Genomic DNA, 13545 nt, shown 5'->3' with positions numbered 1-13545 from the left:
GAGAATATTTTGTTTTTGGTGTATTTTGTTTTGTTTTTAGTGCATTTTGTTTTGTTTTTAGTGTATTTTGTTTGGAAGTCGGTTTTTTTAATTAACAAATATAGTTATTGTTAAAGATATCATATTTTTGTTTTTACTTGTAATTAGAATTACAGTCAAGTAAGTACATTTGGCCCGTAAAGAGACGCTGCTATCGTAAATTCTGTCCGAAAATATGTGAAACCTACACAGGGAAATGAAATGCACAAAAGAAAAACCGACGAAAAGCATCTCCTCTTGTAACACTTTTTTGGCACTGATGTTAGGACGCTAGTGAGCTGTCGTAATTAATTTTGATTTCTACCCACCGGGACAAATATCCTCGTCGGTCTATACCTCCACTTGCAACTGTCACACTATATTTTACAGTAGCATATGTAAGTGGCATTGTTTGTAGGAATAGTTTTTTTTTTATTTCATTGGTCACAGGCTAAGAATTGATACAGCTTGTAATAATTGTAGAGCATATTGTGCTTAAAACTTACGTAAGAAAATACGATACATTTCGGTACCTTTATCTGGCAGTCGTCGTGGCCAGTCGCACAATAAGCCCCTACCGTAACGCCGATATTAGGAGTAGAAGCAAGCAAAAATCGTATATACTTTTTTAAACTGTTGTCTGTTTTATTTTATCACATTTTACATCGATTGTATAATTCTTTTTTTAGCTGATTCATTGGTTACACAAAGCGTTGATCGCAGATGGACATTCTCGTCTGTTAAGTAAATGACCTTGATAAGGCAACGTAGTTGTCTCGAAACACTGGCCATCGAGTTATGTAGATTACACTGACTATCGAGCGTACGCATAAAAAACTCAATAAAAAAACCTCAAAAGCCAGAGTAATTTATGTATATGAAGCGTTGAAATAGATAAAAAATTTTGTATTTTTCAAAGCCGAGAGGTTACTATAACTTTTTTTTAAATTTCATTATAGAATTGCTTGAATAAGAGACAGTCAAGCACAATACATACGCGCATTTTTAACTGTAAAGTTCGAAACTGTATCTTCAGTTAAAACTTAGCGTCTATAGTAAGCAATGGACATCATCACTATACGTCCCCATTGAGGAGCTCGGAGCCTACCCTAAGTTACGGTGACTAGGCCTTTTCAACCACGCTGGCTAAGTGCGGGTTGACTTCACACATATCTTTGAATTTCTTCGCCGATAAAGCAGAGGACAGGACATTATTTTTTTACGTATAAACAATTAACTTTTATCACGTTTTTTTTTATCTTTATACGAATGTACAAATTACCTTACTTTTTCGGAATTTGTAGACAAGATGTAACACAAACTTTTACGAAACTCATCGTCTCGCATCTATTTCAAAATGGCGTCGTTTGCCAAGATTTGCGCAAAACAGATATTTTCAAGTTAATAAATAATATTCAGAAAATGATTCACCGATTTTAACCCTGGAAGTGACTCAGTTAAACATTTAATAAATGCAAACATCTATGTGGAAAGAGGAAAAGTTACGAAGGTTACTTATTACTCTAGTCTTTGAATCTCCTGAGTATTATCTAAAGAAAATGAAGGTAAAATAACGTTGTTTTAGCTTGATTAAAATATTCATTACAAAGTTATAAAACAACTTATTGAAATATATTAAACTAGCTGTTCCCATGCGACTTCATCCGCGTGAAATTAAAAAAAAATCATTTTATTGTTCACATTTGTCAAATTATCAAACCATGGCAACCTTGATGTTGGCAACAACTTATGGTCTCATTCCCACATTAGGGTTTTCATCCAAAATATTTACGCCTAAGTTTAACGGCGTGAAAATATATAGCCTAAAGCGACACATAAGTGTAGGGCTTTTTATTAAAAAAAGATTTATTCGAAAATATGCTGCGATTGCTAACATCTTAGGCAACAAAAAAGTGTGTGTTTACGCTTTATTATAATAGTAGAGATTACAAACGGAAAACGTACAATAAACCAAAGGAATGCGTACTTTAGACGCCTTATAGTTTGTTCAATGTTGAGTACTTAAGTTATTTTCAAATCATTGGTACTGATTTATATAAAGTAGGAAACCCGTTAAAATATTTATTCTTATTTTCCGTTTACATTTAATTCAATCCCTTCTTATTCCACGATTGTGCACTTCATTTGCGAAGGTTTCTACAGCACCTGGTGTTTATTAAACTTTTTTAATTATACGGTTGTAATAGGATACAGGTAGATAAAGACAAAAGTATGATAATACAAGAATATATGAGTAAAAAGTGAATTCAGATAGAAGCTGATAGAGATGTACATACTGTGGCGAAAAGAACTTAATAATGATTGAAACAATGATGGTATTGCGCAAGTTAATATTATTAATATTATCAGAACGTAATAGGGTAGGCAGACAACAAGCATTTCAATCCTAGTCAAATTTACACTGGAACTTTTATTATTTATGTTTTAAATTTGACCATAATGAGCCCATACAAATACTTTTGTTTTTTATTACACTCGAAAGAAGTCGCAGGCGAAAGCTAATCAATAATACACTAATAGTACCTTAATTAATTATTGCCAAGAGAAGAAAATTAATATTAATAAAGTGTTAATCAGAAATTACTTATAACATAAAGGGATTTCATGCGACAGCTGTTCGAAATTAAATACACGGACATTTTGTTTTGTATAAAAAGTAATCTTATTCATATAATTCTAACTAAATTTAATGATTTTTTTTTTGATTCTGTAAAAACTAAATAAACTACCACACTCACAAACTCCCGTACGCCGTAATTAATTATATGTTATGTTTAAAAATGTCGAGTTTATTTAATTATTAATAAAATTATAAGATTTATAACTTACATAGAACATGAAAACAACACGTAATAATACAATAATAAAGTAACGAAGCGTAATTATTAAAAAAAAAATATTTAAATAACGGAATATCCACTATTATATCAACAACACACGTTTACGGAATAATTAACCTTACTCCAAGGAGTTTAAGATCAAAATCTCTTGTATCATATTACAATATAAAGGTCACTGCACTGTTGCAGACGCAAAGTTATAATTAAAAAAACAACTTCGATTTAACTTGTATCGTGAACTAAATTAACTTTGCCAAAGTATTTGTGCTTAAGTTATACTTTATTTCATAACTGTCTACCCTCCTTGTTTACAAAATGGACTAGGAGTAATATTAACTGTTTATTAAATATTTTGTCAAAGTAATATTTTAATTATAGACAAACTGTACATTATGACTGATGAATTCTATAATGTTTCTGGTACTAGCCATATTTTCCAACTAGCCGTTGCTCCCGACTTCGTCCGCGTTAAATAATAAAATAATATAAAATGCAGCCTATGTTACTCACCGATAAATTACCTTTCTAATGGTGAAAGAATTATTAAAATCGGCTCTGTAGTTTTTGCGTGAATCAAATACATACAATAATCCAAGAATCTTTCCTCTTTATAATATTAATATAAATAAACTAATAACATCGTTTTATTATATAGATCAAGGTTTCGTCTGCGACGAGCCTGTGGTATTAAAAAACAAAAGTAAGTAGCCTATGTCTTATTCTAGACTATCCTCTGCGTCTATGCCTAATCGAGATCCAGCAGAGTAGGCAATAAACTCTAACAAACATCCATCCTACAATCTAAACTTTCGTATTTAAAATATTAGCAAAATTATCAAAAAGAAAAATCGTCAATGTAGAGTAAAAATAACATATTTTTTTAAACAATTATTGCAATATTGAAATTTTATAAAATCCTGTAGACACATGTACTAATGAAAACGACACGATATACGTAAATTTTACTCTAACTAATATTATAAATGCGAATGTTTGGATGGATAGTTGTTTGTTATGAGTTTGTTGCCTAAACGGCTTAACTGATCTCGATGAATCGACACAGAAGAACACAGTCTAGAAGAACGCATAGGCTGGTAACTTTTCTGTTTATTTCACAAGGACTGAATTGCGGGCGAAAGCTAGTATTACTAGCATTTACAATGTTTCAATTTCATTATAGATGTTCTATTTATACGTATATTTATTTCGTAATTCTCGTATACAATTCAATACAAAACATAGCGTCAAACTTGAAAGGATTTCCTTAATAAAGGCTTGACATTCCAATATCGATAATTTACATGAAAAAAAGAAACAATTTTTTTCGTTCCCTTTCTATTCTCCAATTTCCGCATACAAGATGACGTTTGCGAAAAAATATTCAACATTTATTCAGATACCGAACTGAGAAATGGCAAATAAAATATCAGTTCCTTACATTTTCTTATTAAATTTTCTTTATTAAAAAATTAGGGGGATGACGAATTAATACACATTTGTATTGAAAAATGTCATTTTAATTTACAAAGTACTCAGTTTAGTTATCTATACTATTATAATAAAGCGTAAACACACACTTCTTTGTTGTCTAAGATGTCAGCAATTATAGGATATTTTTGAAAAATTCTTTTTTTAATAAAAAAACCCTACACTTACGTCATGTTTTAGGCTATATATTGTAACGCATTTAAACTTAGGGGATAAATATTTTGGATAAAAAGCCTAATGTGGGAAAGAGACCATAAGTTGCTGCCAATATCAAGGAAGCAAGGTTGTCATCATGTCATGTCATTTTGACATTTGTAATTGATAATTTAACAAATGTAAACAATAAAATAAAATTTTCATAATTTCATGAGGATGAAGTCGCACGGGAACAGCTAGTCCAAAAATAATACTAAGAACGATAAATATTACTTTATATGGTGTTGCTAGAGAAATATATTTTAACTACTTCTTGCTAATATTATAAATGCAAAAGTTTAGATAGAAGGATACATATTTGTTAGAGTTTGCCGCATAAGTGACTAAACGGATCTCAATAAAACTTGGCATACATGTAGAGTATATTATTAAGTTCCCACTTACGGACTCACGGGCGAACACTAGTCAAAAATAAAATAAAGCAATGACAACTAAATATCAAGTATTACTCGATTTAAACGCGATTATTTAAGCTATCTTCATCCTTATTGCTTTTGTGTAAAAACTAAAATGGTATGTAGTTAAACATCAGTCATAAACTGTTCTGACATTTTGTAATGAAACGTAAACGCGCGCACACTTTTGACTGAACTATCGCACAACTGTTTAGTCGCGCTTTAATTCCTGTGAGTTTATATGGAGGTGCGCACACTATTCGATTTTAAGTTATGTAACTAAACAGTTGAATGGGCTGCGAAACAATCGACAAATCAAATGGTGTGCTCTTACCATATTATTTCTCACATTGTATATTAATTGCTATGGTACAAAGTCGTTGTGATATCATTGTTTTATTGATGCCATGTATAGCATTATTTAGATACTAGCTTTCGCCCGCGACTCCGCGCGCGCGAGATTAAAAAAAAACAAAAGTCAGTAGCCTATGTGTTCTTCCAGACTATCCTCTACGCCTATGCCAAATTTTATCGAGATCCGTTCAGTCGTTTAGGGTACAAACACTAACAAACATCCATCTAAACTTTCGCATTTATAATATTACTACCTTTTGCCCGCGACTCCGTCCGCGTGGAATTAAAAAAAAAAACATAATTGAGTAGCCTATGTGTTCTTCCAGACTATCCTCTACATCTCTACCAAATTTTATCGAAATCTGTTCAGCCGTTTAGGCTACAAACACTAACAAACATCCATCCATCTAAACTTTCGCATTTATAATATTAGTATGATTAGTATGAGGTGTGACTAGTGTGATCAAATCATAACAAATAAAATAAATCAGCATATGATGTGAATTTTCACTAACTACAACTGATTTTTGGAATACAATAGTAATTTTTTATATTTCCATTTAAAGATTTTTGTTTGACAGTAGATATTCTTAGTAAATATTCATATTTTACTTAGAATTATTTTTAACGTTACCTTGTTTATACGTTGAGTAGAGTCAACAGTCCTTGACTATAAGGATGTCTCGTCTTCTAAAATGGTAGGCGGCCATATTTAAAACGCACAAATATGTTTAGCATTTTGTATATTTTAAATATGGCTTTTCGTTGAAGTGTTTTTAAGTTATAACAATTTTCATACACAAACAATTAGAAATTATTTCAGCTATACTAATCTATACTAATATTATAAAGAGGAAAACTTTGTCTTTTTGTATTTTTGTATGTATTGAAATAACTCAAAAACCACTGGACCTATTTTAAAAATTCTTTCACCATCAAAAAGGTAATTTATCTATGAGTAGTATAGGCTATATTTTATTATTACTAATGTTTAGGAACTATTAATAAACAGCATGTTTCTGGACGCCGGCGTCAAAAAACTACTAAACTTTACCTTTTCTCGGCTTACGCTGCTTAAACCGTTAGAGGTATATAAAAATAATGTATGTAAGAATTGTAGATCTCAAAAAGTTCTACAGAAAAGTCCGCGATAGCATATATCTTTAACGGTTCTCTTACAATAACCACTTCTTTGTTTACAAAATGAATTAAAAACCCTACGCTATTTGCAGCGTTCTTTTATTGGTTTCATTATTCAAATATCATTTCCTTATCCAAATAAATGCGTTTGTTATCAGGAGAATTTAGTGTAGAATAAAATTGTCCTTACAGTATTTAAATTGGAATAATAGTTTAGAAGATATCGCAAACACAAACAATAAGGGTAACCGAAAAATCAGCTTACAAGCTACCGGGCTTAGAAATTTGGAATCTTGCATCGGTAGATTTCTGTTATTTCGTAGATTACTACTAAGTTAATACTTTTGGTAATAGGTTGAAAAAAAGGGCGAACGTAATAGGTTATATTTGTTATTCCACGCGGGCGAAGTCGCGAGCAACAGCTAGTATTATATAGAGGAAAGATTCCTATTTTTGTATGTATTGTAATAACTCCAAAACTACTGGACCGATTTTAAAAATTCTCGCACCATTAAAAAGCTATGTTATCACTGAGTAACATAGGTTACATTTTTTAATTTCACTTGAGTAAAGTCGCGAGCAACAGCTAGTTGGTGATAAACGTGATCGCTTTTTGTTTTCAGCCATTTTTTTAATCTGTATATTTTTGTAAAATAATCTATTTTATTAAGATAAGCATTTGTATGTTCAATAAAGTTCATTTAAAAATTACTTGTTTATCTTTAAGTTACTTCCTAGTGGTTTGTGGTTTAAAATAAGTTTTTTTATTTTGTATTCAAGGATTGTGTTAACTAGTTTATTGTAAACAAAATTTAAATGCAAATCTTTGATACAAGATTAACCGGTTTTGATAATATAAGGCTTTAAAAATGTTACTAAAACATGAAAAAACCTATGTCATATTTAAAAGACTAACGACCGTATACAGAAACGGCATTTTAAAATTGTTTTAATTTAGTAGAAACCCACGGTTACAAGATTCCATTGCAACGCCTGTACGAAAATATATTGACATCTCTTTCACTACATTTGAAAAATACGAGATCATCATCCACTTGCCCTTATCCCTTACGGAGGGTCGGCACAGTATGTGCTGCTCTTCCATACATCTCTATCAGCCGTCATATCTGAATCCACTCCTTTCTTAAGCATATTCTCTTACACACAATCCATACATACTTTCTTCGGTCTTCCTCGTCCTTTGTAGCCATCCACATTCAGTCTTAACACTTTCTGGTTTATGTCCCCATCGTTTCGTCGCATAACATGTCCATACCACGCTAACCTTTTGCTTCTCAATTTCTCCACCACTGGCGCTACTTTCAAACTTCCTCTAATGTACACATTCTTATTTTTATTTGAAAAATACGAGATAACAATACATTACAATGTAATTTACTGTAACATTAAACTTTCTTTATTGTACGGTAATGCACATTACCTTAGAGTTAAAAGGATTTCCTTTAATAGTATTAGGTAGTTTCAAGTAATTCTCTGAGAAAATTGCACAACAAGCATTCCTTAATAGCCTTGCATTTTATCTTCATTTTCGAACATTGCTGAATTGTTTTTAAATTTCTTTAGATTTGAAAAGAAAAAGGCTTTTTAAGAATCTTTTTCTTTTTAAAAGGATTTTTAAGAATCACGTCAAATCTAAAACATTGGTATAAGACTGATTTCATTTGGCCTTACTGATAGAGATTTTGTGAATGTGTTTATTATTAAACTAGCTTACACCCTCGACTCCGTCCGCGTTTGTTCTTCCTCTATATCTATAACAAATTTTATCGAAATCCGTACAGCCGTTTTTGCTAACTCTACCAAACATCCATTCATCTATCCATCTAAACTTTCGCATTTATAATTTTATATTTGTATGATAGTATGGTGTATTTAAAAATAGTCACTTTTACCGCATTCTTTGATTTTCAAATTTGTAGGTGTTCGATCAAATCCAATCCGGTAATAATAACGAAGTAACTGCTCGTGCCGAGGCTCCTGAGGGAGCCCTCGAGCTTAGTTACTCATAAACGAGGTTTAGGCTAAGCGCCATCTGCGCTCGGCCACCTCAAGCCCTATAAATACCTCTTCAAGGCAAACAGTGGCCATTTATTAAAAAAAACCTATCAAATATTTTATCGAATTCTACCTGTTTATCAAATTATTTCACAGCGTGCTGCTAATGAACAATATTTTCCATATTTTAGACGTTTAATAAATAACAGAGCGTAGGTGGCTCAGTGGTTTAAGCACTTGACTTGTAATCTACGGGACTTAGGTTCGAATTCCGCTGTACCAATATGATTTTCGATTTTTCGAATTATCATATGTGTTGTAGTTTTGTATACATTTTATTTTTCATAACACGTTTATGTACGATTTTTTTCTTTCATTTTATTTTTTACTCATGTGTATATGATAATTTCTACCTATCCACTGCTACTACTGACGTGTGGATGATCCCAAGGGTTCTCGCGGAAGATCAGCGCTGGTACTTCAATAGGAGCATCCAGCATTTATAGCTAAGCGAGGACCCAATCCAGTCAGCATTGCAACGCTAATTTTAAATATTGCTTTTTTCCTTTTTTTTTCATTTCATTAGTTACGTTTCTCATTATTTTGTGTTTAATTACTTTGTTTTATTCATAATTGTAGTGTTGACAAGGATTTAACATTATTTTATATTTATTTTTTTTTATTTTATATTTTACCCGAAGTTCTTACGATGAAGGAAACATCGTGATGCACATGATGGCGAAGAAATTCAAAGATATGTGTGAAGTCAACCCGCAGTGCAGCGTGGTTGACTATGGCCTAGTCATTCTAACTTAGGGTAGGCTCCGAGCCCTTCGGTGGGGACGTATACTGAGCTGGTGATAGTGATCAATTACTTGTTCAAAACAATGTAAAAAAAGGTTTACCAGACATGTATATGTATTTTCACTCGAGGCTTCTTTTTTTTTAATAACCAGATATAACTTTAAAAACTAATACAAAATTATCTTCAAACTGTTTACTTATGTATATCACAACAAACCCTTCTTAAGTTTAACAGACCACATAGCTTAAGGATTACTTCCTTATTCAAAACTTAACCCTAACTTATCCAACTCGGAGACTTGGGTATCTTATTTAACTTTTAACTTTACCGTCGAGTTAAGTATAAACTTATTTTCTTCTGCGACAATAGTATAAGGAATCTCTACTTATACAGCAAAGCGTAAACACACACTTCTTTGTAATGTACGATTTCGGCAAACACAGCATATTTTTGAATTATACCTTTTTCAGTAACAACCCCTACATTTACGACACGCTATAGGCTACATATTTTCACTCTATATAATTATAGGGATTAATAAATTGGAAAAAATGCAATGCGAGAAAAGAACAAAACTACAAGCTTAAGCAAAGAAGTAAGATTTCCATGGAAACAGTAATTTTTCACTAATAGCAAAGGCCTTTGTTTGTCATTCGTTCCTTTCAAATATGACATTTGCAATTAAAAGTTTAACAAATATAAACCATAAGATAAAGTTTGTATATAATACGGATGAAGCCATACAACAACTCTTAAAAGATAAATTACACTGTGCACTAGTTCTTTCAGATGTTCTGACAACCCCAGTCAAGTCGAACTGTACAGTTAAACCTGCTTTGTGGGCTTTAGGGTGGTACGCTGGGTAGAGATGTTCTCTAGACGTACCAAATCAAATGCCACACTATACCTCACAGATGTTAGTCAAAATTATTTTACTAGGTGAAGGTTTGTTGCCGTCGTTTATTCGTCTTAGTAAAGTTGCAAACTTTAGTAAAAACCAGAAACAATCAGGTCCGTGTATAGCGATCGTCAACTGTCGAATGCTTGTAGCCTTTGCTGAAGATGTCCGTGTATAGTTACCCTTTTTAATAAATTTATCAAAGTGATAGTAAACACCGAACTAAAATATTATAACGCAAAACACGGACGACCTCGCAATAAACTACAATAAACATTCTCTAGACGTGATCAACGAAGATTATGCCTGAGAAATGAGGCGTACAGAACTTCTGTGCAAGAACACAGTGGTCTCGTTTATTCTTTTTGAGGAAAAAAGAGATAACGATAGGTTAGGAGACACGGTAAACAAAAGACTGTTGCAAAACACTTTTATTCTCATAAACTTGTTTACTTTATCTAATTTACGTTTTATTGTTAATCTTGTATTTTATATGTTAATTTGTAAGGTTACTGCGGAAAATTTAACGAGGTGTATAAGTTTTTTTTTATTAAAATGTCAGAATTTTTACTAGTACTTATTTAAACCATTCCAAGAAATCTCCAAGCTTGTGCTTAGATGACTAACACAATTGAAAAATGGGAATTTAACCATCAACTCGATGTACATACCCGTAACCATTAGGCTATTAGTGTTTTTCAGTGAAATGTACATATGAATATGCCGAAGTTTCTCATCTCTTTCGTACTCATTGAAAAAACAGAGATAGCATGTTCTTTTTCACAAAGTTAAGCGACGAACTTTGCCTAATCAATGAAAAATTTAAATCGCGTAGAAAAGTTTTTCTAAGAAATTTATCTTTATACAGAAAATTTCCACAAGGAATATGGAAGGTGGAATATTTGCTCAAGTGATTTAAATAACAAATGTTAATCAATGTTAGAAACAGCTTACATGTAACAAAAACTTTACTTGAGTTTATTAATGTGTATGTAATAAAAATAAAGGTCATCTATACTATCTATACTATTTTTTTTTTACTAGTTATAAGGTTGATGTATGTAAGATTTCATTTGTAGCTTGTTTTTGTGGCAATGAAAGTCCTATTTATTTATTTATTTTATTTATAATAAAGCGTAAACACACACTTCTTTGTTGCCTAAGATATCAGCAATTACAGCATATTTTTGAATAACTCTTTTTTTAATAAAAAGCCCTACACTAACATTATGCTTTAGACTACATATTTTCACGCCATTAAACTTAGGCGTAAATATTTTGGATAAAAACCCTAATGTGGGAAAGAGACCATAAGATGCTACCAACATCAAGGAATCAAAGTTGCCATGGTTTGACATCATGTCATGTCATTTGGACATTTGCAATTGATAATTTGACAAATGTAAATAATAAAATGAAATTTTTATAATTTTATGCGGATGAAGTCGCATGGGAGCAGCTAGTCATGAATAAAATTAATATAGTTTCTTTCGCGTACTCATGTCAGTCATAGAATTAACATATTCATCATCTTGCTATTGTCCCTACGAGTCGGCACAGTATGTGCTGCTCTTCCATTCCTTTCTATTAGCCGTCATATCTGAATCCACACCCTTAAGCAAATCCTCTTTCACACAATCACATACATTCTTCGGTCTTCCTCTAGCATTTTCTGGTTTATGTCCCCATCCTGTCATCGTATAACATGTCCATACCATGCTAACCTTTTGCTTCTCAATTTCTCGACATCGAGACATTATCGCGGCATATTTGTATTCAAATCCAACTAAAAATAATCACTAATGATCAAATATTGCAAATACAAGAAATTCAACTATTAAATACTAGTTTACGCCCGAGACTTGTCAGCGTGTAATTTAAAATGAAAATACTTAGTTACTCGCCACAACATCAGCTAACTTCCAGTAAAAGTCCCGTCAAGATTCCAACCGTTTCGGAGATTACCCGGTACAAGGCCTTGCGGACAGACAGACAGATGAAAAATTTGATAAATTGTTTTTATTATAAGCAGCACAAATGAATGTAATCGATGTTTTTTTGTCATGTACAGACATGTCAATTTTATTGTATCAGTTTCGATCCTGTTTTACTAACCAGTTTAAAATATTACTTTACTGTATAATTTAAGTCTATTAGTTGGACTAGAGATATTTATATTTATTGAGTCAATTAATGAAATTGTTAACATTTAATTATCATAACACTTGTATACAAATTATTGTCTATACTAATATTATAAAGAGCAAAACATTTGTATTTTTGTATCTATTGAAGTAACTCAAAAACTACTGGGACGATTTTAAAATTCTATCATAATTAAAAAGCTATGTTATCGATGATTAACAGAGTCCATGTTTTAATATTTTTTTATTCACGCAGACGAAGTCACGAGCAACAGCCAGTATTCAAGATATTCAAATCAAAGAAATTGAAATAGAAGTATGTTATTAATGGTGGTTTGATGAGGTTTTTTTATCGTAAACTAGTGATTTATTAGTTAAGTGTACCGTAGTATTAAGTAAATCTCAAGTTTCATGAAGTAATCGAACCCCAAACACTAACGAATGGTTAAATGTAATTAGGAAACCGGTCATAAATGTCTTTGATTCGATAACTGATAGTGATATTTTTTGTTATTAATGTTACTTTAAACTCAATATTTAATGTGTATTTTCGATTTAATTATAATACATGTATCTACAAAATAATTTAAAAAAATATCCATTGCCACACGAATCCCAATCTGGCCTTAACACGATTTATACTAATTATTAAAATCAACTATAATGACTCAAGAATATTATGTTAATAAAAAATAATTAAAAAAAAACAATCAATTATTTTTCAACATCTCACCTATTTATAAATCAACAGCTATCCAAGAAAATATAATAAAAATATCACAAAACACAACACTTTAAAACGACGTATTTCGGAACGTTGGAAAACGGCGCAGCTACGTGCGTCGACCACGCAAGCTTGCCTCACACTGAACTTGAAGAATGCTCTTGCGCAGTTCGTATCTTGCTTGCCTTCGACTGTTAATTCACAAAAAGAAACCAAATCCCAAAGGGATAAAGTTCAAATTACTTTAATACATGACCATTGTCAAGTTAGCGTCGTAACTTGACGGATAAGTACACTCAATTTGCTTATTCCTGTTACGAGCTTCGTGAAACACAAGAATTTTAATATTTTTGTATCACAAAACTAATTTTATCGTTTTCTATGTCTATACTAACATTATAAAGAGAAAAGATTTGTATGTATGTATTGAAATAACTCAAAAACTTCTGAGACGATTTCAATAATTCTTTCGTTAATAAAAACATA

General features: G+C 31.5%; 1 protein-coding gene across 1 annotated transcript in view; it reads right to left on the bottom strand.

The window, feature by feature from the left end:
• The window catches only part of LOC106106145 (ABC transporter G family member 20), a 34172-nt gene extending 20978 nt beyond the window's left edge, over positions 1-13194 (bottom strand). Inside the window, exon 1 of the mRNA XM_013286691.1 lies at positions 13069-13194. The gene's annotated coding sequence lies outside the window, so the exon portion shown is untranslated. The remainder of the gene's footprint in view (positions 1-13068) is intronic.
• Between the last annotated feature and the right edge of the window lie 351 nt (positions 13195-13545).

The sequence above is a fragment of the Papilio polytes genome, unplaced genomic scaffold (genome assembly GCF_000836215.1).
Source record: "Papilio polytes unplaced genomic scaffold, Ppol_1.0 DF822400.1, whole genome shotgun sequence".
Taxonomy (NCBI): domain Eukaryota; kingdom Metazoa; phylum Arthropoda; class Insecta; order Lepidoptera; family Papilionidae; genus Papilio; species Papilio polytes.
This window is presented reverse-complemented; position numbering and strand designations above follow the sequence as displayed.